The sequence below is a fragment of the Podarcis cretensis genome (assembly GCF_951804945.1).
Source record: "Podarcis cretensis genome assembly, chromosome: 8".
NCBI classification, from domain to species: Eukaryota; Metazoa; Chordata; class Lepidosauria; order Squamata; family Lacertidae; genus Podarcis; species Podarcis cretensis.
In genome coordinates this window covers 72383341-72408985 of record NC_137177.1, presented here as the reverse complement: position 1 = coordinate 72408985, position 25645 = coordinate 72383341, and the positions used below count along the sequence as shown (strand labels likewise).

Below are 25645 nucleotides of genomic sequence, written 5' to 3'. Positions count from 1 at the left end.
CACAATTTCACCACACGTTGCTCATTTCCTGATCCAAAATCTTCCTGGGGGAAAAAATGTATGCTACATCTTTCTTAACCTGACCCATATTGTTATATTGTGCTATATGTCTTGCTGGTATTTGGGTATGTTCCCTAACTACAAAGCTCAGTTGCTTTCATTTTATCATTTCTTTCTGTGTTTGCAGTATTTGATAGTTGGGTCCAGGCAGACCCCAAAAGAAACCTAGCCTTGGTTCTAATAATGTTCTTAACCTTGTTCTTATGCCTGTGTCAATGAGCCCCACCAAGATGTCATGGAGGTGATGGGGGGATCCTGAGGAGGGGAATTAGAGATCAGGGATTTGGAGCTTGATGACCCAAGCAGGGTGAGGCAGGCAAAATCAGGGACCCAAGAAATGCCTGAGCTGGAAAAGGGGGCGGGTGATCAGCAGAGTCAGGAGCTAGATGTTGGGAACAGGATGCTGGACTAGGGTGGGCGTTCAGCCAGATCTGGTGCGGCTCTTATGTTTTTTATGTTGTTGTTTTTTACATGGAGTTGATGTGGTAAAAGAGAGGAAACCAGAACAAATAAAGAGCAGTTCAGAGTTGTCATTATATTGGATTCCACTTTGAAATATGACCTACTAGTTACAGGCAAGAGGAAAACTATTCTGAACAGGCTGAACGTATCAACTGGTGGCCCTACAAACAAAGCCAAGATGTTTAGAAGTGTCACATAAGGAAAACAACTGTTGTATATCCCGTGTCTGAAATTCCTTGTGATGCTCAGCAAATCTCACCGCATGATTCATGGGAATGCCATCAGGCCCCAGATTATAGCTCTAATGCAGTGATTTATTTCTAAAACCAGAAAAGGGAAGGGCAGGCAAAAGGGAGGTGAAAGCCACATCCTCCGACATGAAACCAAGAAACCTTCACGCCTCATGCCAAGTACTTGATGCATCTCGGTGACGAGGGCAATGCAACACATGCTCAGATGGGCACTCATCTTTATTATGCTTTGAGTGTTTTTGTCACCCAACTGAAAGAAATCTTAACTTGAGTAAACCTACGAGGTTTAACCAATTGAAAAACTAATCTGCACACGGTTGCATTGGAATGCATTAATTTCTTTGTTTTTAGATGACGCTTACACATCTCACAACTAGGGATGGGCAGTCAATTCAAATCCCATTTCCCCCAAACTTAAGTTCAGTTTGCTCCATTTCTGCATGAGGTTGTGAATTTTTGTGCACATCTCTCCTATGCATTTTTGCTTGTAACTTTTCCAGAGATACATATTGTTGCAAGTGAATTCCCCAGATATCATGCATCTTTTGTTCATTGGTTTCACTCTAATATACACATCTTTTTCCTGCACACTTCCCCCTAACATACATTCTGTATGTATGTTTTTTGTTGTAGTGTTGGAAAAGGTTCTTTAAAGGGCAACCCAGATGATCGAGGAGATGGAACAATTCCCGCATGAGCAAAGGTTGCAGCGTTTGGGACTCTTTAGTTTAGAAAAAAAGCGAGTCGGAGGCCACATGATGTAAGTTTATAAAACTATGCATGGCATTGAGAAAGTGGATAGTGAACCCCACTTTTGCATAACACTAGAACATCCATGAGTCCATATCTAGTGAAGCTGAACATTGAAGATTCAGGAGAGACAAAAGAAAGCACTTCTTCACACAGTCAGGGGCAGAGAAAGGGGGGTACGGTCCGACCTGGGTGTTACCACTGAGGGGGGTGACAAAATGCCAGGCAGCACTCACCACGGGGCCTGCAGCACACCTGAGCCACATCTCTCCTGGGAGAGACGCAGTGACTTGGGTGCACGCAGATTCCGCCAACTGCCTCCCCCCGCCCAACTGTAGGGCAGCTGAGTGGGAGGAGGCAGGCAGACTCTGGAGGCCCCACCCCTATGGGCAGCTTGCCCCGGGCGCACCGTCCCAAGGCGCCCAAGCGGCTTCCTCCACCGCTGCATACAGTGCATAGACAAAACTATGGAACTTGCTTCCACAGGAGGCAATGAGGGCCCACCCCCTTGAATGGTTTTAAAAGAAGAGTGGGAAAAATCATGGAGGAGAACGCTATCAATGGCTACAAGCCATGATAGCTAAGCTCTGTTTCCACAGTCAGAGGAAGTAATACTTCCGAATACCATTTGCTAAAGACCGAAGGAGGAGAGAGTGCTCATGTGCTCAGATCCTGCTTGTGAGTTTCCCAAAGGTATCTGGTTGGCTACTGTGAGAACAGGAGGCTGGACTAGATGGACCATTGGCCTGATCCAGCAGGCTCTTCTTATGTTGGAGAACTGCGTTGTAAAATTCAAAGAAGTGTGAAGTGTTAAGTCTCCAGGATCTATGCAAGCATTGGCTTTAAACAGTAATGCTCTATGCGGATTTGTACCCCAATAGCTTCAGGACTGCCTGTCCCCACGTGAACTTAGTAGGTCCATCACCTGAGACCCTTCTTTGTGTGCCCCACCCCCACTGGAAATGTGGAAGGCAGGAACATAAGGTTGGGCTTTATCAGCGCTTCTTCTTCTTCTTCTTCTTCTTCTTCTTCTTCTTCTTCTTCTTCTTACCTAGGCATTTCACTCTTAATTGGTGTTCATCTTTAAGTTGGATGGGGAAAGTTGCATCAAGACTAGAGCAAGACCTTTAGGGCTGCTAAGCACTGAAAAGATTATGGTGCTCCTTGTGTAGTATTCAAAACAAAAACAATGCTAAACCACAAAAGAGTAAGGAAATCTAGCAAAGTTCTGATTTTTTCTATGATGTGCTTTTCTTTGAAATATCGTGTCTAATTCTTTTTTTTTAAAAAAAAAAACCCTTATTTTTTGTGCCCCTGCTTTGTTGGTGCCCTAAGCATGCACTTAATCTGCCTATTGGATAATCCAGAGCGGTGTCATTTTTATGATATTACAGAATAAACACTATTAGTTAATAATGTTTTGCACTCTTTTCATTTGGTATTACATATCTAAAAAACAACAACATTAGATCACTTATGACAAACAAATTTCATAAATAAATTTGTTTCATGTATTGCGAGGTGCCTCTTCTGCCCACTGGATGTTGCTGGACTCCCAACTTCCAAAAGTCCCAGCCGGTATGGCCAACGACTTCGAATGATGTTGTAAGTACAGCAAAATGGAACAGAGTGTCTGGAATCCATAACACTGAGCCCTCCCCAGCACAACATTTTGTTGGGAGTTCCCACTGGCAAAGCTTTATAAACAGAGATGCATTCTGGTCCTAACATGCAATTTTATGCATTGCTATTCTGAAAGCAAGCCAAGAATACGAGGGAAGGAAATAAAATTTGGTCCTGTCCTGTCCCGTCCGCCCCACCCCACCCCGATACAACCCCCTCACAGAATGTCCAAATTATGAATTTTTTGCTTGTGGCCTGCTTTGGAATACAAATGCAACTGGTGGGCTTTCTTTCCCATAGTGTTATGTTTGATGGATAGAGGAGGCTCTTAGCATTCCCCATTTCTACCATTTACGATTACAGTGTAGGTACATATGTTAACAATAATTCATACTTGGCATTTGGTTTGTTCCACAATGGCATCTGCTTTGGGTTTGCCTTGTGGCCCGCACCCCGTGACACTTGGAACGAAAACAGACACACACATGTGTGTTGTGTACAAAGCCAGTGTGGTTTGCATTGTTTAAAAGGGATGGGAGAGGGGAATGAAAGAAAAACAATGAATAACCAGGCAACAACAGCAGGAACAACCAAGGCCTTGCTTAAGCCCGTTCGTTGCCATTTCTCCACATCAAGTTTGAGCAGGTATGCTCAGCAAGTGTTTATCCCAACATCTCACTAGGCATTTTCAAAGTGGAGCAATCATAGTTTGGGTCTTCCACATGCGGTAGAGGGAAAGAGGAGGCAAGGTAGGAATGGAAGAACAGAAGGGGAACCTGCATGGTTTGAATCTAAAAATAGATTTCTAACAGACTAACATAAATTACAATGGGCTCCAGCCAATGCTAGGGCTACTCAGAGTAGACTCAATGAAATTAATCAGAGCTGGCCCACCCGTGAGGCCAGGTGAGGCAACAGCCTGAGGTGGCAGGATCCACAGGGACAGCAGATCCCAATGTTGATCTTCCCCCATTTTTCCTGATGTAGATCTTCTCTCACCCCTTCTTCCCTGTCAGGGAGAGGGGGCACCATTTTGGGGTCCATCTCAGGTGCCAAAATGTATCGATCAAGCCCTGAAGTTAATGGACACAAGCCAATTAAATGCATTTGTTTCTATGGGTCTACTCTGAGTAGAAACCAACCCAGTGAAACCAGTTTCCCTGTGCCATTATCATTTTCCATGATAGTGTCAATACTTTATTATGTTTCCTTATATCTTATTGTAAATTCTAACAGCTAAGGAAGGAAGGGGCTGATTTAGCTTGCATTTGCATGCAGACCCCACTTAATTTGCACTTCCCAAAACATTATGTGAATAGAAACCATCTGCCCTTCTATGATTCTTGCACTCCAGTTCTCCAATAGAGGGGAAATGCTTCAAAAATGTGTGTATTAGCAGAAATGCACACAAAAATGCTGATGGATTTTCATGATGATTCAATTTTTAATTTTGCAGTGTAGTTCACCAAACCAAAAATGTCAGCATAAACGTTGATATTAAAATGCACGTATTAGTGGAAATGGCATTCAAAAATGCATTATGTTGCAAAAAAAGGCTTCCAAAAATTCAAAACAGTATACCAAACTGTGGTTATTAGAAGAAATGTTCATTAAAAAGCTGGCAAATTTTTGTGAGGTTTTTTTTTAAAGCAAACTAATATGCAAATTTGGTGAACCGAACCTTAAGACTGGAAAAATAAGAAACTGAGAGAAACCTAAATAGACAATTCATCCATCCCAACAGCATAGTTCTGTGAACAGCATGAGGGCATCACATCAAGCATGTGCAGTTAGACGAAACGCTCAGGACAGTCATGTAATGAGAACATAAAGGTAAAGGGACCCCTGACCATTAGGTCCAGTCATGGCTGACTCTGGGGTTGCGTCGCTCATCTCGCTTTATTGGCCAAGGGAGTCGGCATACAGCTTCTCGGTCATGTGGCCAGCATGACTAAGCCGCTTCTGGAGAACCAGAGCAGCACACGGAAACGCCGTTTACCTTCCCACCGGAGCAGTACCTATTTATCTACTTGCACTTTGATTTGCTTTCGAACTGCTAGGTTGGCAGGAACAGGGACCAAGCAACGGGAGCTCACCCCATCACGGGGATTCGAACCACCGGCCTTCTGATCGGCAAGTCCTAGGCTCTGTGGTTTAACCCACAGTGCCACCCGTGTCCCAATGAGAACATAGGATGTTGCATTATGCTAGGTCAGACTGTTTTGCTTAATGGTCCCGTACTGTCTAGTCTGACTGGCCATAGATCTCCAAGTTTGCAAGCAGAGGTCTTTCCCATCACCTGATCTCTGATCCTTTCCCTTAAGTGGAGATGCCAGGGACTGAACTTGGGACATTCTGCATGCCAGACGTGTGGTCTACCAATGAGCTACAGCCAAAGGAAGCTTCTCACCCTGCTGGCTGTATGATTTAACTCAAACCAATGTTTCTCAAGCTTTTTCTTTTTCTTTTTAAAAAAGGGCTTGCATTGCCAAGTAGCCCATCCTATCTTCGCTTACTGAATGAAGTATGCAGCATTCTCTTGCTGTGTGTAAGGATTTTTCAACCCTCCAGGGCTTTGGGCAGAGGTATTTCCCAGTCCTGCTGCCTGGTTCTTTCTTTAAGTGGAGACCTTCTGTATGCAAAGCAAGTGCTCTGCCACTGGGCTGTGATCCATCTCCCCGAATCGTGTATCTTTTCCAGGGCACTGATTTTAACAGAAGTTCTGCTGCATCAGGCCAAAGGCCCATCTAGTCCAACATCCTGTTCTTATAGGGACCAAACAGATGCTTCTGGGAAGCCTGAAAGCAGGACCTGGGTGCAACAGTATATAATCTCCCCACTTGCAATTCCCAGCGAATGGCATTTAGAGGCATTCTGCTTCTGACAGTGACAGCCTCTGACAAGATTCTCTTGTCATTTACAGAAGTCAGCATGCGGCTGATTGCCTGCCTCCTCCCTCAATTTTTGAGCAGGGCTGAAACTTTCCTCTGCAGCCGTTTCCACATTTGGAAATCAAACCCCTCCTTCTCCGACTCCTTACTTGGAAACATCAAAAGGCACAGAATCTCTTTGCTGGTTCATTGTGGAGGGAAGCTGACCTCTTGGGTTGGGGAAAGCAAATGAAACAGTGACCTGGGACTTGCCAAGTCTCTTTCCCTCCTCCTTCTGTGTTTCATGATGCTTCCCCTCCCTTTTCTCTCCTCTCCCAGCTGGATGGGCTTCTCAGAATGGCTAATGGCTGCCCTGCCTCTCCCCGCCCCCCATCATAGTGCTTCATCCGTAACGTTAATGGCTCAGATGCCGGAATCCGGAAACCAGGCTGCTTGCCAGCTGTTTGAGTCGTCTTTATTGCTGCTACTTATGAGATAATTGGCCTGTGTGGCCCTGGTAGCAGCAGCGGCGTTTGTGGACAATTAGCTTCTTTGCAGGGAAGAATAGGCCTTGATTCTGGGAGTCCTTGAGCCACTGGGCTGTGACTGTTCCCTTCCTGCTCCAAAATCTGCAAACCACAGCTTGGCATGCGCTGAGGTTGCTTGGCTTTCCGCAAAGAAGAAGAAGAGGAAAGACAACAAGCTACCAAGGTGGCCAGATGCAAAAGGGGTCAGGGCTCTGGGAATTTCAGAAGGTGCGGCTGATAGAGATGCTTGAGGAATTTGATTTCCATGAATTCGGAAGTGAACTGTCCTGGCTACTGCCCCCAAATGAAGCAGCAGGTACTCTTACTTGTAAGCAAAGAAGCGATCTTCATTAAAGCAGAGTAATGGTACAGGCTCAGCAGCAGGAGCTAATCCATTCCCAGAGCCCTCGCAGGGTGAAGGGTTGGTGGGGATGCTCCTGGCCTAGGAGCAGCGGACAAGGTTCATGAGTGCAAGAACAGTGCATGGGAGGTGAGAAGTTGTTACAAGACGTTTTCCATGCCCCTCCCACCAAGCTTTAAAGCTGAGGTGGGGAACACTGCTTATTTCCTTGAGTCTCTATCCCTGTGGAAATATATGGCCTACAAGTGGGTGCTACGTCTGGGTGGGGGCATCTCCTTCCTTGTCCTGAGAGAGTGTGAGACCTGCTTCCCCATCTGTATCCTGCTTAGTGACATGAGGCTGCGGCTCAGAGCTCTCCCCAGACTTTGACAGTGCTCTCCCCCACATAGGGGAGGGAGCAAGTGGGACTCGGCATTGGGGCCAGATGTGTTCAGGGGGAGGGAAGGGCTTCCATCTGTTTCTGACTCATCCTCCTATTCTTCGTCATCTTCCACCAGAGTCTTCCATCCTGGATCAGATTCTGAAGGTGCTGAAGGAGTCACTCTTGACCCTGATCCACACCTCCTGGACTAATGTGTGGATCACAAAGTAATTACACTGCAGATTTTAAATTTCTTCAGAGCTATTGGCTCAAAGAAGGTAGAAAAATGCATTAAAACATGATTTTTAGGATGATATACATTTAGAAATATGTACATTAAGATAAAACAAGTATTTAAATATGCATTTCATGGTCGGTTGACTGTAATAAATTGAATGGATTGAAATGTGTATTTAATTATACATTTTATCACTGAACTGCATATTTCAAGACAAATCTCTGTACAGATTTTTATTTATTTATTTATTTATTTATTTTGCAGATAAAGGAGGAAAGGGAAGGAATTAGGGATGAATGCACATGAAACTGACATGAACCAAAAACAATCTAATATGTCCATCATAGTTGTTAGCCATGCAAGGCATATCTACTGAAACACCCACTACATAACTATTAAAGGTACAGGTATGTTTTTCAGAGACTTGTGTTGGCTGGAGGACCGCATTACAAAATTACCGTATTTTTTTGCCCTATAGGACGCACTTTTCCCCCTCCAAAAATGAAGGGGAAATGTGTGTGCATCCTATCGGGCGAATGCAGGCTTTCGCTGAAGCCTGGAGAGCGAGAGGGGTTGGTGCGCACCGACCCCTCTCGCTCTCCAGGCTTCAGGAAGCTATCCGCAAGCCTTGGGAGCCCACGGCAGTTCCCGCTGGGCTCCCAAGGCTTGCGGACAGCAGCCTGCAGCCCGAAACCTGGGGAGTGCAGCGGAGTGCGCCCCGGGCTTCGGGCAGCTTTCCGCAAGCCTTGGGAGCCCGGCGCGACTTCCCGCCGGTCTCCCCAGGTTTGTGGATAGCAGCCTGCATGCCAAAGCCTGGGGAGCGCAGCGGAGCGCGCCCCGGGCTTCGGGCAGCTCTCCGCAAGCCTTGGGAGCCCGGCGCGACTTCCCGCCGGGCTCCCAAGGCTTGCAGATAGCAGCCTGTTCTGGGGGCTGGGGTCAGGGGAAGCTCGGGCTTCCCCCGCCCCAGCCCCGTGCCGGGGGGGGGGGGAATAATTTTTTTTCTTTATCCCCCCCAAAAAAACTAGGTGCGCCCTATGGGCCGGTGCGCCCTATGGGGCAAAAAATACAGTAATAGAAGAGCAAATTTCGAAGGATGGATGCATTCTGGTTCGCATATTATTTCAGAAAGTGCAGTTAGGTGAGTTTGCCTATAAATACACACAAACATATTTGTGTCATCACTTTTGTGCAGGAATTTCTCTGTTTCTTCTCATATTGGGAAATGGTACACCCCAGGCACAATTTTACCACCTCACTGAACATGAGGTTGAATTTGCATTGTTATTTTGCCTTATCCATATCTGCTAGAGTATTGTCTGAAGAACGAAAAGTTCACCACTTTGCTGAAACTAAGCAGTTGTGCATCTGGTCGGTACCTGGGTGGGTGACCACCTGGGAGCCACATGCATGCCATGCCGGGTTCCATGACATGTAAGAAAACAAACTAATACATTACTTGCCATGCCTCCACTCTTCCTACTGGTAACGTGGAACAAAACTTGGAAATGGATGTTGTGTTTATTGTTAATTGCCTCTGGGGGTCTCTCCATGTTAGAAAGACACTCCAAAGCTATGTCAAAAACCCATTTTCTGCAATGGTTGCTCATGTTACCTAGAGATGATACATTTGTCTTGCATCCAAAGTGGGAAGAGTGCTCCATCTCAATGCAGCATTCATGGAGTGGCAGAAGCAACACTGCACAGTGGCTGGCCTTTTTATTTGCTGTCACCAGATGTTTTGTAATGCTAACCCAGCTGTGACAGCTGAGAACTGTTTAAAGCTGGGGGTAAGGCAACGTTTTCCACATTCTCCAATGTTCCCTCATTCAGAGTCTTTCCAGGTTTATTATTTTTCTTTTTCTAGATAGGCTAAAGAGCAGATACGTATCAATCCTTCCCTGTTCTCTTAAATTAACACAACGCTAATTAACACTACTCCTGGTGGCAGGGTTCTCCCTCCCAACAAACAACAATGACCCCCACAACTCATCTCTTGGAAATCACCGTTCCCTCTCTATGTCCCTTGAGACCGCTGTCTCTCTCATCCCTGCTTCCGCAATTTCCTGCACCGTCACTTTATTATGGTTCAGCTCCGTATTAGGGTATTCGTTTTTAACCTGTTGGTCTCCAGGCCTGTTTACTTGCAGCAGGTCTTTGTATCTTTGCTTAAATGTGAGGTGTGTTGGTTGCTGAACATGCAGAGCCCTCGCAGGAGGACAGGGGTTGAAGCTGTAACTGCCATGTTACAGCTGAGGCAGAAGAAAAGCTAAAGGCAGGCAGACTTTTAGCAGAGATAACAGAACAGCCCATTTCCCTCTGCTCTAACTTCATGGCAGTTCCAGGGAGGGAGGTGCCTGATAAAACAGGGCCGACTGGGTGGCCCTGCTCCCCATCTCTCCTTCTGCTGCATCCTGATGGAATGCTTGCTTCCATTTTATTCTTTGAACAATCCTGAAAAAGTAGGTCGGGGTGAGTGATAGTTAACTGGCCCAAGGTTACTCTGTGTATTTCTAAGGTCTGCTTCCTGTGTCCTTGCTCTTCCAACTGTCCCAAAGCCAAGAGTCAGGCAGGGAGGCCCACTTGAGAGTGTTAGGAGCTTTGTCTTTATTTTGGCTCAGCTTCCTATGGTCTTGAAGCGAGAAGGCTGGTTGTTGCTTTATTTCGGAAATGGTTTTAAAATCCGCTCTCCGCCCCCCCCCTCCAACACACACACAAAGGGATGAGTTCAGTCAGAGAATTTATACGGCTGAGAGTGGCTCCCTTTTGTCAGAGGAGCCGCCTCATCAGTAATTAAGTTGTTGTTCAGCCTGAGCATAATTGGTGCTGTCTGCTGACACAGTGCTTCTGCCAGCCAGATGTTGGTTGGGTTTAAAAAAAAAAATTCTTGGGAAGCCTCTCTTGGTGGAACTATTTTTAATTGGTAAATAGAAGGAAGAGAGGAAATGAAGACATTTCCCCCCCTTCCCTTAGCAGTATCGCTGGGCATGGTGCATTCAGGACAAAGGAAGGTGCCTTATACTGAACCAAACACTTGGGACTATCTAGCTCACTCTGATTGGAAGCAGCTCTTCAGGGAGCCTTTTCCAGTCCACCTGGAGGTGTGTGTATTGAGCAAGGGACCTTAGGCATGAAAGGAAGATGCTGTGCCACTGAGCTGCAGGCCTTCCCTTATGACGTAAGGAAGCTGCCTTATACCAAGTCAGACCCTTGGCCAATCTCACCCAGTAATGTCTACACCAACTGGCAGCAGCTCTCCAAGTTTCAGGCATGAACAGTCTTTCCCAGCCCTACCTGAAGATATCAGAACCTGGGACCATTTGCTATGACTACATGTAGCTACCGTCTTCCCCAAAATTGTAAAGAAGCTGTCTTATGCTAAGTCAGAGCACTTCAGTATTGTCTACACTGACTGGCAGAAGCAGCTGTCCAGGGCTTTGGCAAGGAATTTTCCCAGCCATACCTGGAGATTATAGATATCAAACCCTGTGTCTTTATGCATATAAAGCAATTGCTCCTAATAAACAAAGGAGGCTGCAGTATAACACATCATACAGTACTGCCAGTTTTGACTGCCAGTGGGTCTCCAGAGTTTCAGGCAGGAGTCTCTTCCAGTCCTTCCTGAAGATGGCGAGAACTGGACCTTCTACATGCAAAGCAGTTGCTCTTCACTAAGCCACGGTCCTTTCCCTAAAGAAATGCCAAGAGCCAAATGCCCCCCTGAGACTCCTATGGTTGATTCTGAATAACACTCTTAAGTCTTGCTCACCATTTCTTTGGTTCACATGAATATGCCTGAAGCCCCTTAACACATTCCAGCTATTATTGAGGAATCCTAGATCTCAGGACTCAGCATCACAATGGGCTGTGAACCTGAATCATAACTCTGGTAGAGCAGTGCATTGGACAACTTGGTACTTAGATAGTTCCTAGGAGTGAGAAACATAGGAAGATGCCTTATACTGGCAGCAGCCCTCCAGTATTTTAGAGAGGGTTCTCACCTGGCCCTACCTGGAGAACTTCTGCATACAAAGCTGATGCTCTACCACTACAGCCCTTCAAGGAAGCAGAAACTGTGGGATCCAGTATACCCAGAATTACATTTCATTAGGCCCAGACAATAAATACAATTGGATGGTGGCAGAAGGAGAGTTGCAGCCAAGCCGGTGGGCAGCCAGGTACACTTGCCCAGGGCTTTGGAGGGCTAAGCTGGCCAGGGGGAGGCACAAGCCACTGAATGCTTTTTTGTTTAAGTTTATAACTTTATTCTAACAAGATTCCCACTCCAGGCCTCAGACAAACTCTACATGGGCCTGGCTGAAACTCAGCAGTAGGTTGCAAGCTTTGTAGACAGAAAGTACAAAGTTCAAGCCCCAACATCTCCAGTTAGGGCTGGGAATGTTCCCAGTCTAAGAGAGCGGCTTCAAATCAGTGTAGACAATACAGTGGTACCTGGGGTTACATACGCTTCAGGTTACATACGCTTCAGGTTACAGACTCCGCTAACCCAGAAATATTACCTCAGGTTAAGAACTTTGCTTCAGGATGAGAACAGAAATCGTGCTCTGGCGGCGCAGTGGCAGCAGGAGGCCCCATTAGCTAAAGTGGTGCTTCAGGTTAAGAACAGTTTCAGGTTAAGAACGGACCTCCGGAACAAATTAAGTACTTAACCTGAGGTACCACTGTACTGACTTACCGTAGATGGATCAAGGGCCTGAACTGGTATATGAAATAAGATAGGCCTTTTCTGTGATGGATCCCTGTTTGCAGAATGCTCTCCCCAGGGAAGCTTGCCTGGTGCCATTAATATAGATACACCTGTAGGAGCCAGGGAAACCTTTCCCCACTCCCCCACCAGACCTTTGACTTTTATGGCCTCCCTGAGTGGGTGGGATGTTTTAAGCCATATTTTAGAAACAGAATTGTCTTTTTGATTTTCTTTGCTTTTATGTCAGTTTTCATGTATATGTTTACTTGTTATATATTATAACTCACTTTCAGTTACTTTGGTAAAATTATGACCAATAAATTTAATAATTAATAATAAGTCAACTAGGTAAAGGCAAATCTTCAGATCCCTTCTAGCTAATTCCCTCCCCAGCACTGCATCGAGCAAAGCACAACTACTTGAGTCACTCAGGAGACTGAATTCAGCCTTCATTGTCCTCTGCCTATGAGCAGTTTCTTTCTTATGAGCTGTTATAGAGTGTGAGACGCCCCATTGATAACAATAATAAGACCAGCAGTTAGCAGTTCTGTGGTGCTTTATGGCTCTGGAGCTCACCACATGAGCATTATTTCACTAATCAGGACAAATGGAGGATGAAGCATGGAGCTGAAACCCAAGAAGCCTGGAGATGCAGATTGCTGACGCTAATGGGAACTTGCAGTGTAGGGTTGCTAGCCAGCTCAAAGTTCCAAAAATGAAAGGACACCCCAGAACCGTGATGGCTCAAATAAAAGACAAATCTCAATCAAGTGTCCCCCTAAACACGTGCATGCACCAGTTAATTGCAGAAATATTGCAAAACAACACCCTATTGATTCACAAGCCAGTAATGTCAAATTTTATTTTCATGGTAATGATTTCTGCAATGAAAAGTCCAAATCCATTAGTTTATAAGGGCACCCCCAAGATGACTTGACTCCAAGCTGCATTCCTATTGCATGGGCATTCAATGCCTCCCATTCAATCTGCAAGGCAAATCCTGAGACTGCTATGGTGGGTGTTTAATGATAGTAGAAACCAAAAGTCTTTTGATGAACAATTGTCTAGGGAGGTAGTTCTGAAGAACAACAGCAGTGCCTTCTGCGACATGTTCTTGACACAGTAACAGTGCATTGCCAGTGAATTTATCCTGGTTTAAGTTTTGTTCTGCGATGCTTCCCCAATGCTACCACATTATAATTGCCACAGCACAACCAAAAGTGGGAGAGAAAAAATAAACCAGATCATTTGTGGTATAAAGAGTTAAGGTATTTAGCAGGAAGTTGCATGATAAGTACTGCCTCTGACAGTGGAGGAAGAGCAGAGCCGTAGTGGCTAGTAGCCACTGATGACCCTCTCCTTTTAAAACCATCTAGGTTGGTGGCCGTCACAGCCTCCTGTGGGAGCGAGTTCCATAGTTCAGCTATGCGCTGTGCAAAGGATTTTATTTTATCTGTCCTGAATGTTCTTCCATATGAGGAGCTGTCAGAGGATAGTATCAGCACCACCATTATCATCATTATCATCACCCGTACCAACTTGTTAAAATATGCCGCTCAAAGGCTCCAGAAGTGGTGAGCGGCTTATTAAAACAAAATCTACAATAAAATGCCATGAAGAAATCAGGAAATAAAACAATATAAAATAACAAAAGATCACAACATAGAAGACCAATGTCCTCTCAAACTTGTAGGTTTTAAAGGTGCTCTCACTAACTGTACACATGAGTTAGGGGCCTGAACATTGAATTTTTATTTTATTTTTTAAAAAGCTCAGCTAGAAGAATGAAGGGTAGTAGTGTAATTTTAAACTATAATCTGTTTATGCGTTTGAACAAATGTCTTAAATTGTATTGTTCTAAGGGTTGCTGGCCTCACTGTAATCTGTAATCTGTAATCTCCTGGAGAGGGCAAGGGTTTGTTTTTGTTTTACTGTTCGTTGATGATTTGCAACATGTAAAAGCAATAAAACTATTACAACAGGATAAGACAAATGAAGGGTGCTCTCGCATCCCTCCCACCCCCTGAAGAGTTATTTGCGGGTATTTGAAGGCATCGTCTATGCTTTGCTGTTCAGGTTTGGTTTAAAGACAAAGAACCCCAAGAAGGGAAAGCAGGGTTAACCTTGATGTTGTACATCGGAGGCAGATTTAGGAGAATGTGACTGGTTTGCACTGGGTGCAGACCCTTGTGGGTGCCACAACTATGATGAAGAATGGAAAGTGAGGGGCGAGCAGGAAGCTGAATTCTGGCATCGCACAGAGTGCCGCTGAAATGTGAGACCCAATGGTTCACCACTGTATGCACTAATAACCAGCACCTGGGTAGTAGTCTGAGCAGGGACATAGGTTACCTAGTCAGTTTCCCTCACTATGCTCAGATGATCTATTGTATTTCTATTTAAATTGTAGTAATTATTTCTGAACTTGCATCTTTTTGTATAATAGATACAGATCATAGAATTGTAGAGTTGGAAGGAACCCAAGGGTCATCTAGTCCAACCCCCTGCAGTGAAGGAATCTCAGCTAAAGCATCCATGACAGATGGCCTTCCAACCTCTGCTTAAAAACCTCCAAGGAAGGAGAGTCCACCACCTCTCGTGGGAGTCTGTTCCACTGCCGAACAGCTCTTATTGTCAGAAAGTTTTTCCTGACATTCAGTCAGAATCTCCTTTCTTGTAACTTGTGTTCCAGTCTTACCCTCCACAGCAGGAGAAAACAAGCTTGTTTCCTCTTCCATGTGGCAGCCCTTAAGATATTTGCAAATGACTATAATATCTCCTCTCAGTCTCCTCTTTTCCAGGCTAAACATATCCAGCTCCTTCAAGGGCTTCAGATATCTGAGCATATGCAAATGTTACCCAAATCTTTTGTCCATCTTTTGTGTGTGATGCATTTCCACTTGGGGGGGGGGCAATGGCTGAGTGGCTACCATGGGATGAATGGTTCCCACCAGGAGCAGCTTGCCTAGTGGGGCAAAACAGCAACAATAGCTTCCTGTCCATCATATTGCTGTGGCACACTTGGAAGAAGAAGGGCAAAGCAGCGGTGAGGTCAGGGCTGTATATGGATGCACTGGCAGAGTCCATCTGACACTCCAGCTGGTTTAGCCTTGCAGAACTGACACTACCTCCTCCTTCCAAGTGCATCAGGAGGGATGGGGAAAACATTAATCTCAGTTCGCTTTTAAAGGCAAATTTACCTCATTCCCATTTCCTGAAACAATATGCAAACCAAAACACAGCTCTCCTTTGAAATTCTCACTTCTCTGAATTTTACAATGCAGTTCTCCACCCACATTATGTGTACTAAAAATTATTTCCTATGGTAGAATGTGTACACAAATGCATTTTATTAGGAATACACTAAAATGCTGGTTATTATTTATTCTTTTTTTGCATCAGATGAGCAGCTTCAGACTTCCATGCTGGTTCCATTTCCAACAACACCTTCAGGGGAGATTAATTTTGTGGGGAGCCTGTATGGGAGGAAAGGGATAAACCTCACTTAATGCTGTACCCTTGGTACAGACTGAGCCCCCCGCAGCTCTCTTTGAAAAAGCACAGTGACACCAATGTGAATGTTTAACAGCTTGTCAATTGGAAACATGTTTTTCTGATGGCTAGAACTTCTCTGTCTAGAGTCACATCCATCTCATACACCTTTAGATATATATGCATTTTCTCTGTGTATGTTGTTTTAAAAACCAGTTTCAACTTGAGTGTTACTGTTGCTACAGCCTGCAAAGCAGCCAACTGTATTCAGAGCTAAGCAGAGGCAAGGCATGGCATGCCTTTACTCCACATTCTGCTTTGGTGTCCCAGGTTAAAGCTCACATTCCAGCACTGAAGCAAGTTGAAGTTATTATTTGTTTTTACCCTCCTGGCTTCGAGTTCATGTTCTTCACGAACTACTTCTATTTTTAACATTTTATTGTTTTATATTTTAATATTGATGACTGTTGTTTTAATTCATTGCTTTAATTGTCGGCTTGAAGGGTGGGTTAGAATTGATGCTTTAAAAAAACAAAAAACAAAAAAACCATCCACATTTCCAAGTTCACTGTGGAATATCCTGAGGCAGGAGTGATGTTAAAAGGCTCAGGGCATTCATTTTCATGTGCTAGTTTATACGTATAGGTGCAAATGTAGGACATGTTTCAGAAGGGGGAAAACCCAAATAAATAAGAGGGTGAGATATAGGACCCAGGGGGTGCCCAACCTGGGCTGAACACCCAGAGGTAAATTTTACTTTAATTGCTCTGCCCACTTTTACTGCTGGCCCTGCCCACCACTGGAATGCAGCTTCCAAAATGCTGTCCCAAAGCAGGATTCCCACTCCTCTCTTAGTCAGTGGGAGAGGCCAGGGTGCTTTCTTTTTCTCTTGAGTCCCAGGTCAGATTGGGACTCGGGACTTCCGGGTTAGCGCCTCCGGCAATGGCGGAGCTCCTCCGATCGGGAGGAACTGGCTCCGTGAAAAACAGGGTCTGACTGCCACGGCGACGGAGACCCTTAGAAATCACAGACGGAAGAAGTCTGTGAACCTGGGATTCGGCTGGCACCGAACGGGGAAGGTTTAAACAGGAAGTCCACCTTCCCTTTCTGTAAATAGACTGAAGCAAAGTAGTTATTAACTAAGGTTTTGGAAAGTCTTACGTAAAGGATTAAAACTCCACTGATTGAAACCATTAATTTTGACCAAGTGAAGCTTCTGCACTTAAAAAGAAAAAAGAAGAAAAGTAGCTGGAAACTGTTACAAATTTCTTTTGGAATTGTGCTGGAAAGGATTGATACAAATTGAGACTGTTTTCCTCTAGAGGGAGTTTTGGGACATTGTTACAAGAGTGCAGCTGGGAAATTGGTCTTAAGATAAAGCCTGTGAGAAACTAGTTCTGACCTTGAACATCTTAAGAATGTCGGCAAAGGAAGAAGTAGCGTCTGTTCTGAATAGGACAATCTATCTGCTGGGAAAGCTGCATAAACAGATAGATGTCATGGCTACTAATATTGATATCTTGGGAATAAAAGTGGGCATCAGCATAGAAGTCGACAAGAACCCGGCACTAGAATCTTTCTTAACTGAACAAATTGATGAATTAGGGAAGGAGAAAGTTGCTGTTGTTGAATATAAAGCAAAACATGGGAGAGCCTTAACCCTAAAGAGGCAAATGGAGGATTACAACTTGAGGCCTTATATGACTGTAATTAGGAGAAGCCAGTTTTTGAAGATGGGTGCCTGGCCTGATCTGGAAAAGGAAAAGTGGAGAGATCCCTTTATGCAGGGATCAAATGACTTTTGGAATATGAATTTGAGCCAGGAGGAGATTGGAGCTTCGGGGGCCTTTGGACTTGGAAGAATTGTGAAACAAGGTTTGGAATACTTTATGGGCCCTAGCTTTAATTATGGAAACCTGGCAGACTTGTCAAGAAGGAATATAAGCATCGTTGGGTTGGAGCCCCCCCGAGATCTGCTTTTTAGCACCAAAGATTATCAAGAAGATTGGCAGAAGGGAAATGAAGAAGAGTTAAGAGCCTCGGATATCAGATCTCCAGGTTGATGGACGCTGGGAGGTTGATGGAACTGACGGCAGGGGCCAGGACCGGGGAGGGAAGATGGTGGAAAGAAATTGGGAATTTAAAGTGTATATATGGAGATTTTTTAAAAAAAAATTAATGAGAAATGGAAAAATCGTGGAATGAAATTTTTATGACCCTAGGGGAAATGTCTTAAGAGATTAAGTTCAATATATTAGTTTCAATGAGAAATAAGATTAAATAAAGTAAAAATGGATGATTAATTGGTGAAAGAAGAGAATGTTAAATTACAGTATATTAAGATAAATTATTAGGATAAAAACAAAGATGAAGGATTTGCTGAAATATCTAACTGAACCAGAATACAAAGAGGGGAGGTGTGAGGAGGTCAAGGAAATAAGTTAAAGAAAGTCATGTAAAGGTTTGATTTGTTCTTTTTTTTTCTTGATTCTATGCATCTTTTTTTGTTGTTTCTTGTCTGTTTTCCATTTTTTATCTTTTTTCTTTGATGTGACTTGTTTTTATGTTTTGCTTTCTTTTTTGGTTTAATTGGGTGTTTTTCTGTTGTTATTTTTTTATTACTTATGTAACCTTTAAAATTTTAATAAAAATCTTAAAAAAAAACAACAGATTGGGACTCGGAAGAGGAAACATATCACTCACAAAAGAGGATACAGATCTGCATGGACGTGACTAACTTAAAGCATAGGATTTAGTTACGTACTAACCATTGAAATTAATGGACCCAAGTTAGTCATGTTCATTAGCTTCAATGGGCCTGCTCTGAGTAGAACTAGGGTTGGAGGCCACCCAGTATCTCACCATAGTGCGACAACAGTGACCAGGTGGCCTGTACACCTGCTTGGTCTGCTGTTTGTTGCTGATAACTATTTGGTGGGTAACTTCAAAGCTACCCTCTTGCCCTTCTCCCTTCTTAGGTTCATTCTCTTTAAACTAGACTTGGACTGGAGAGCTCTTCAAACAGAGGACTGTCCTTGGTAAAAGAGTAACATGGACATGCTACTCAGGGCTGGCATCAGGGAAGAGTCCTGCTGGGACACTGGGTCCCTGGTGCTTGCCCTGACGCTGACGCTTAAGGCACTGTGGCTGAAAATGCATTCGTGTAAACTAGTTCCAAGGGTTGTATCAAACTAAGTTTGACTCAGCACAGACCCATTGAAATTAAAAGACCTAAATAGGTTAAGTGTTAAATTTAGTGGGTCTACTCTGAGTAGGGGGACGCAGGTGGCGCTGTGGGTTAAAGCCTCAGCGCCTAGGGCTTGCCGATCGAAAGGTCAGCGGTTCGAATCCCTGCGGCGGGGTGCGCTCCCGCTGCTCGGTCCCAGCGCCTGCCAACCTAGCAGTTCGAAAGCACCTCCGGGTGCAAGTAGATAAATAGGGACCGCTTACCAGCGGGAAGGTAAACGGCGTTTCCGTGTGCGGCTCTGGCTCGCCAGAGCAGCTTTGTCACGCTGGCCACGTGACCCGGAAGTGTCTCTGGACAGCGCTGGCCCCTGGCCTCTTAAGTGAGATGGGCGCACAACCCCAGAGTCTGTCAAGACTGGCCCGTACGGGCAGGGGTACCTTTACCTTTACCTTTACTCTGAGTAGGACCAGCATTGGCAACATTTCCATGGTGGGAAGTTGACTGCAGGCAAGCAGCAAGCCTCTGCCTGCTCTGGTAATTTCTCCCATGTACGTTTTGAACAGAAAAAGACCGAAAAGAGTCATTTGCAGCCAAATTTCTTCATTGTTTGCAGAGCATGGGCTTTCCATTTATTTCTAGAGAATAAGATATCTCTCTGTCTTCCCCCCTCCCCCTCCCCTTTCCCAACCTACAAAGACTTTAAGAAGAGAATGGTTTCAATTAAAAAGGGGAGAAATGTTCCAGGGAAAGGGGGTGGGGTGGGCAGAACCATGTTTTTTTGTCGGTTTCATGGAATTTCAGCCACCCATTGAGACATCACCTGCTGATTAAGAGAAAGGTGACTTATTCCTTTTTTGGAAGGGTCCCCTCTGGCTTCAGTGCACACCACCACAAAAGGAACAAGAAAACGAGAAGGAGCAAACTTTGAAAAGCATAAACAGCAACCTAGAGGACTAAAACACAACACAGCGAGAGAGAGACACAACCCTCCAAAACAATGATTCGTAAGCAAATCTGTTTCTAATGAAAACCAGGACAAGCTTCGTCAGAGTGGTACATGGGAAGAATCCGAAGATATTTGAAACATGATGGAACATGTCTCTGCGCCTCCCCTCTCAGAGAATGAAAGGTTAAAGGATGTCAGCTAGTGATGGCAAGAGAGTTGCTTTTCCATGTCTGAGCTTATATAACGGTGGGACCAACTGGCGGAAGGAAAAAGCTAGGCCGGATGTGAAGGAGATATTTTCTCAACAACCTCCAAACGTTCTACACACACACACACACACACACACACACACACACACACACTCCTGCCAGTAGAAAGCAGAAAAAGAGGAAAAATAAATACCCAGCCAAGACAAGGTTGTATGAGGAGAAAGAACAGTGGCAATTGGGGTTTTCTTTTTCTTTTTTCTTTTGCTACCGCTGAGTTTCATTTTTAAAGATGTACCCACATGCAAGAAACCCATTAATATCCATGGCAACTCAAGGAATGTAGAGGAGGCTTTCAGGGTTTAGATTGGTAAGAAGAAGAACGAAGCAGCTTTCCAAGGAGAAGAAAACCAGTACACTGTGTTTGGAACACAGTTATACTTGATACTGCATTTTGTCAAGGAAAACTCTACCATAGCATACACTCCACTTGTCTGGGTTTATCCCCGGTTTCCTGATATCTGTCACTGGGAAATCTTACTTTGTCCCTACTGTGCCTTCTGGGGACACACTGGCAATTTTATTTTTAAATTAGGAAGAATTGTATAAACTTAAAAATCAAGCAATGTTCCTTTTAGTTTACAAATAGGAGTCAAAATGTTGATGGTCAGCCACCAATTATAGTCCCTAAACAGACTCCCTCCCCCTCCCGTGTATCTAAGAAAATAAATACTGGCTTAAGTCAAAATGGTTGTTTTGTGAATTGTTTTGGAGGAATCCAGTTACTTAAGCAACGGGAGACACCCCCCCCCCTTTTAATCAACCACAAAGCACAGATTATTTGCTACTTTGTGCTTAAACCTTGTTTTAAGAATCCTGCAGTCAAGAGCAAATGCACTTAAAATGCTGTTTGGTAGCAATAATAAAAGCACCGATAATGAAATAAAAGGGAGGGAAGACTTTTCTCTCTGCTTCAGGCTGGGGATGATGAGTTACAAGAGCACATGGGCTGTCCTAGGGTGTGTGCGTGGGATAGCTGAAGGAGGTGTTGGAAACACATGGGAGCTCAGGATTGGTGGCTGAATACACAGCAGGAGATGGGTTCCTTGGCCACAGGCAATACCCTTTTGTGCAAGCGAATGAGTGTTTGCGAGAATGGCATGAGGTTTTTCTTGGGGTTTGTGGAGTCCTAGATTAGATTTTTATTTTAGCCTGGTAGTGTTGGGCTGTGTTGTAGTGTGATTCTCTTGTGCCTAGGTACCATTGGGATTGTTTGGATCGGTAGTCGTTGAGAGTGAATATTTTATTTTCTATTTTCGTTTCCATTTTATTTTTGGTGGTTTATTTACTGCTTCAAATTTAAAAGGTTTAAGTGTGAAAATGAATAAAAATATTATTTTTTAAAAAGGTAATCGCTGAGAGTGAAAGGGTGTCAGGAAGATGTGCACAGGTGTAGGTTGATTTAAGCATGGGTGTGTTAGCAGAGGTGAAATTGTATGGATCTTCTAAAAGTAGAATCCTATTTTATAGATTTTGAAAATGGATGTATTGCATTATTTATGAATTTTGTTTTTGATGCTGTGTTGTGTCCAGCTAAATCCTACCCACAGTAGGCTCACTGAAATCCATGGGCCTATAAGGTAGTCATGTCCACTAACTTCAGTTGGTCTACTCTGAGTAGGACTGGCATTGGACACAACGTACTGCAATTAATTTTTTTATTATTTTACTTTAAATTTTTTTTGCAATCTTTTCTGATGAACAGTGGTATAGAAATATTTGAAATAAGCAAATTAGTAAGATTAGGGAATCTGAATCTCTACCAAGCCTTAAAACAAGGGTTAAGCTGCAGCCATGGTTCCATCTATCCACCTATCATTTTTTATTTTTTATTTTGGGTTCTTAACTGGCCCAGAAGGGGAAGGACTAGAACAAAGGCAAAAAAAATTACAACCAATGCTCCGCCTACTTTTGCCTCTAGTCATGCTGACCACTCACACATGGCTCCAAGGAAGTTGCCTAGAGTGGCTCCTCCCACCCCAATTCTGTTGCTTACTCTCTAGACTCTTGGATGTCTGCCCTAAAGCCTGCTGCTGCACTGCTTGCACGTCGCCTGGTTTGTAGGACCTGCTGGTCAATCTTGCTGAGCCTTGCCATTGCCCCACATGAACTGAGCAGGCTCCCTAGAAGCAATGGCACATGGCAGGGAAGAATCAGTAGCTCAATGGTAGAGCACCTAAACTGCATGCAGAAGATGTCCCAGGTTAAATTCTCGGCATCTTCAGTTAAAAGGATCAGGCAGCAGATGATGGGAGAACCTTTCTCTGGTGGATATCCTAGAAGAGCTGATGACGGTTTTGAGTATACAACAAAATCATATACACTAGGATACCCCCTACAAACCTGACCACTTGTGGAGATGTCCAACATTTGTTTTATGTGTCCTTCCATAAAATCAGAACTGTGGCTGGCAATGGCACATGGCAGGGCTTTATTGGTAGTAGCAGCTAGGCTGTAATCTTATCTATTTTATTATTAAATGTACCCATCTCCTACCAAATATAATTGCCCAAATTTGAAGTATCTGATTTAATATTGCAGTTGGTATGTATGAACTAGGTCTATTTGGATTCTGACCTGGGATTAATACTGCCCTTGTCTCATCCCAAGATTTTGGCTGACCTACACTTATTTAGATTATTAAGTAAAGTAAGGTTCAGACACTGCATCTTCAAATATTTTATAATATTGAGGAGGAAATCCATCTGGGCTTGGTGATTTGTTAATTCTAGTTTTCTTGGCAGTCTGTTTAACTTCATCTGAAGAAACGGGATTCTAGAAACTGAAAATCATCACTAGAAAATTTAAGAATAGAAAGTGATAGAGAAAAAAATAAGATTGATTAGCATTAAATCCAGTGTTAGTTCTACTCAGAGTAGACACATTTAAATTAGTGGTCACTGGCTAACTTAGATCCATTAATTCTAATGGGTCTACCCTTGAGCAAACCTTGGCTGAATACAATCCTCAATTTTTTTTATCACTGTGAAGTGATAAATTCAAATTCCAGTAATAAAATGAAACTACTTAACTTTCTGGGGTATTTTAAATTTTACCACCATATTTCATAAATGGAATTTATTTTCCCTGTTGCAAGCCAGATACTCTTGCTAAGCGTTTTCCTGGTTTATTGCCTTTTTAAAACTTTAAGTAGATTTTTCTACTTAAAAATTACAACAAAAGCTATTTCACACATTCTTCTAATGTATAATTACTGCCGAAGTCCCATTAATTGCCCCTGTAATCCTGAATTCATTGTTACTATGTGTACTGCTTTCTTATTTATTTATGAAATTAATTGTTCTTCAAGCACAACCCTCAGTTGTTTTAAAATTTAAGGTGTCCTTTTAGAACAACTCTGATAACTGCTTTATTTACATCCCATATATTTGAACAGTTTACATCAGGGGTGACATTCATTTGAAAAAAAATATATTGTAGAGAACTCTACAATAATTGCTTTATGCCTCCGCTGTTTAAGTAGTATTTTCTGAGAAAACGTCAGTGAGATTGGGATGTGACCAAAAAAGTCATTAGGTAAATTTCATTCTTTAAAACTAAAATGGGTGGAATAACAACAACAAAAATAACACATTATCCTTGTAAGAGTTACTTGGTCAATAATAAAAAGTCAAAGTTTAACATTAGCATTAAAGAATATTCATGCAACAATTAGATGGTTGTTGAAGTTCTTTCCTAACTTTTATACTGGATTCCATTAAAGTAAATCTGTGGGGAGGTGGACCGCATGGCCACCCACTCTCCTCCGGGGGAGGGGACGAAGTCCCGCGTTGTCTGGGGGATCCCGGCTGCATCAGCGACCAGCCAGCCAATCCACTGGCTGGTGGGGGTGTGGCCGGGAACATTTAAGCTGAGGTGCGAGCCAGGGGCTTCCTATTGGCTCGCTTCCTCAATTTCCTGCCCTCCCTCCTTATTTTGCTGGTTTTAGTCATTGCCTTGCTATGGACCTTGGTTGGTCGCCGCTGAGGGGCCTGGTAGGAATTTTTCCACTTGGCAAATTGGCACAGGCCATTTGGTTTTCGCCTACCTTGTAGCAATCATCACAACTTTGTTAGGGTGGTGGTTCGGCATTGTATGACCTTATGAGGGGGGAGGGGAGGTGTGGCCATCACCTGCCCCTCCAAGCTTAAGGGTATTCTGTTAAAGGAATCCGGGGGCATGGATCTTGTCTGAAGTCCGGGGTGGGGCTAGGGCCATGACACAACCCTGACGGGAACACCCGGGGGAGCTTGCATTGGTATGCATCAACAGGGCTCCCCCTACTGATGATTTACCCTTACCAGACTCTGTGCACAATGGGCAGGAGTCAGATATAGTCGGGTCCATTCAGTGCCTAAGCCAATATCGCTCACATTCTGTAACCAATCTATAAAGTTGTGGCCAAATTTTGCCCAATAACATTAACGCAATATCTGTGTCCTTGTGTGTGTTATTCTTCAACGAGGGGGTGGTTTCGGGGTCTTGACACACAATCATTTTTCCTTAAGAAATTTCTTCAAGTTTCTTGATAAAGGGATGTTAAACTACTACTTGATCAGAATTTGGGGCACATAAATCAGCCAACGTCATTTCCTGCCTTGCCTTGCTATTTTAACAATAATATACCATTCCTCATGATTTAATATTTCTTCTTGGACAACCAAGTATTTATTTTGTAAGATAATAGCAACACCGCTTTTTCTTCTTCAGTGATACCAGATAATTGCCTACCTTCCTAATAAAGTCCAAACCCTATTCTTGTTTAATAAAGGCATTTATCTGGAAGTGACTACAAATTCTGGAAGTGATAACAAATTCTCCCATCTTAATGTTACACATCCTTAGGGTTCTTCCCAGGCTACAACCTTCATCAGTTTGGTTTCTTGAACCCTCCTCAAATGCTTTTTCTTGGCTGGAATTTGCCCTTGAGCTGTGTTAGTATCTCTCATTTGCCCCCCCCCCTCTGTGTGTGTGTGTGTGGTTGAAATGTAGCCTACTGTGGAATGGTAAGAGGCACATAAATTTTTCCATCCCTTTTTTTTTTTTTTGCCTCTGGCTCTATCCACTACTAGTATACAAACCCTGGAAGGTTGCCTACAAGGGAATGTGGCTCTTGGGGCTAAAAAAAAAAAGCTTCCCAAACCCTGATGTCGTGCTTTGCTATAGGGTTCAATGCATTTCACATTCATGAACTCTGTAATCCTTGTAACAGCCGTGTCAGGCAGTTGGGGGTATTTTTACTCCTAGCTCAGGATCTTAGCCACTCTGCAGCATTAGCTCTTTCTACTACTGTACTAGCTCTTGTTCACAGAATGGAAACTTCTTGACCTCCCCGCCACCAATCCACCACTGTAATGTGAAACAGCAAAAATGGGTTGATGCAGATAGAATCTTACACACTCTAACTAACAGATGTGCTCCTCTAGCCTAAGTTATCTCCAGTCCTACGCAGTGTGTTTTAAAATGCTTGGCAGTCACTCAAAATCCCCCAATTGTTGGAGTAATACATGCACTACCCCCCAAAATAAAAATATGAGAGAAGAAAT

General features: G+C 43.8%; 2 protein-coding genes across 4 annotated transcripts in view; both read right to left on the bottom strand.

The window, feature by feature from the left end:
• Window positions 1-25645, bottom strand: part of LOC307222184 (uncharacterized protein) — a 149404-nt gene that overhangs the window by 106789 nt on the left and 16970 nt on the right. The window lies entirely within an intron of this gene.
• MORN1 (MORN repeat containing 1) overlaps window positions 22766-25645 on the bottom strand; it is a 125221-nt gene continuing 122341 nt past the window's right edge. The window contains exon 15 of the mRNA XM_079987020.1: window positions 22766-22894. The gene's annotated coding sequence lies outside the window, so the exon portion shown is untranslated. The remainder of the gene's footprint in view (window positions 22895-25645) is intronic.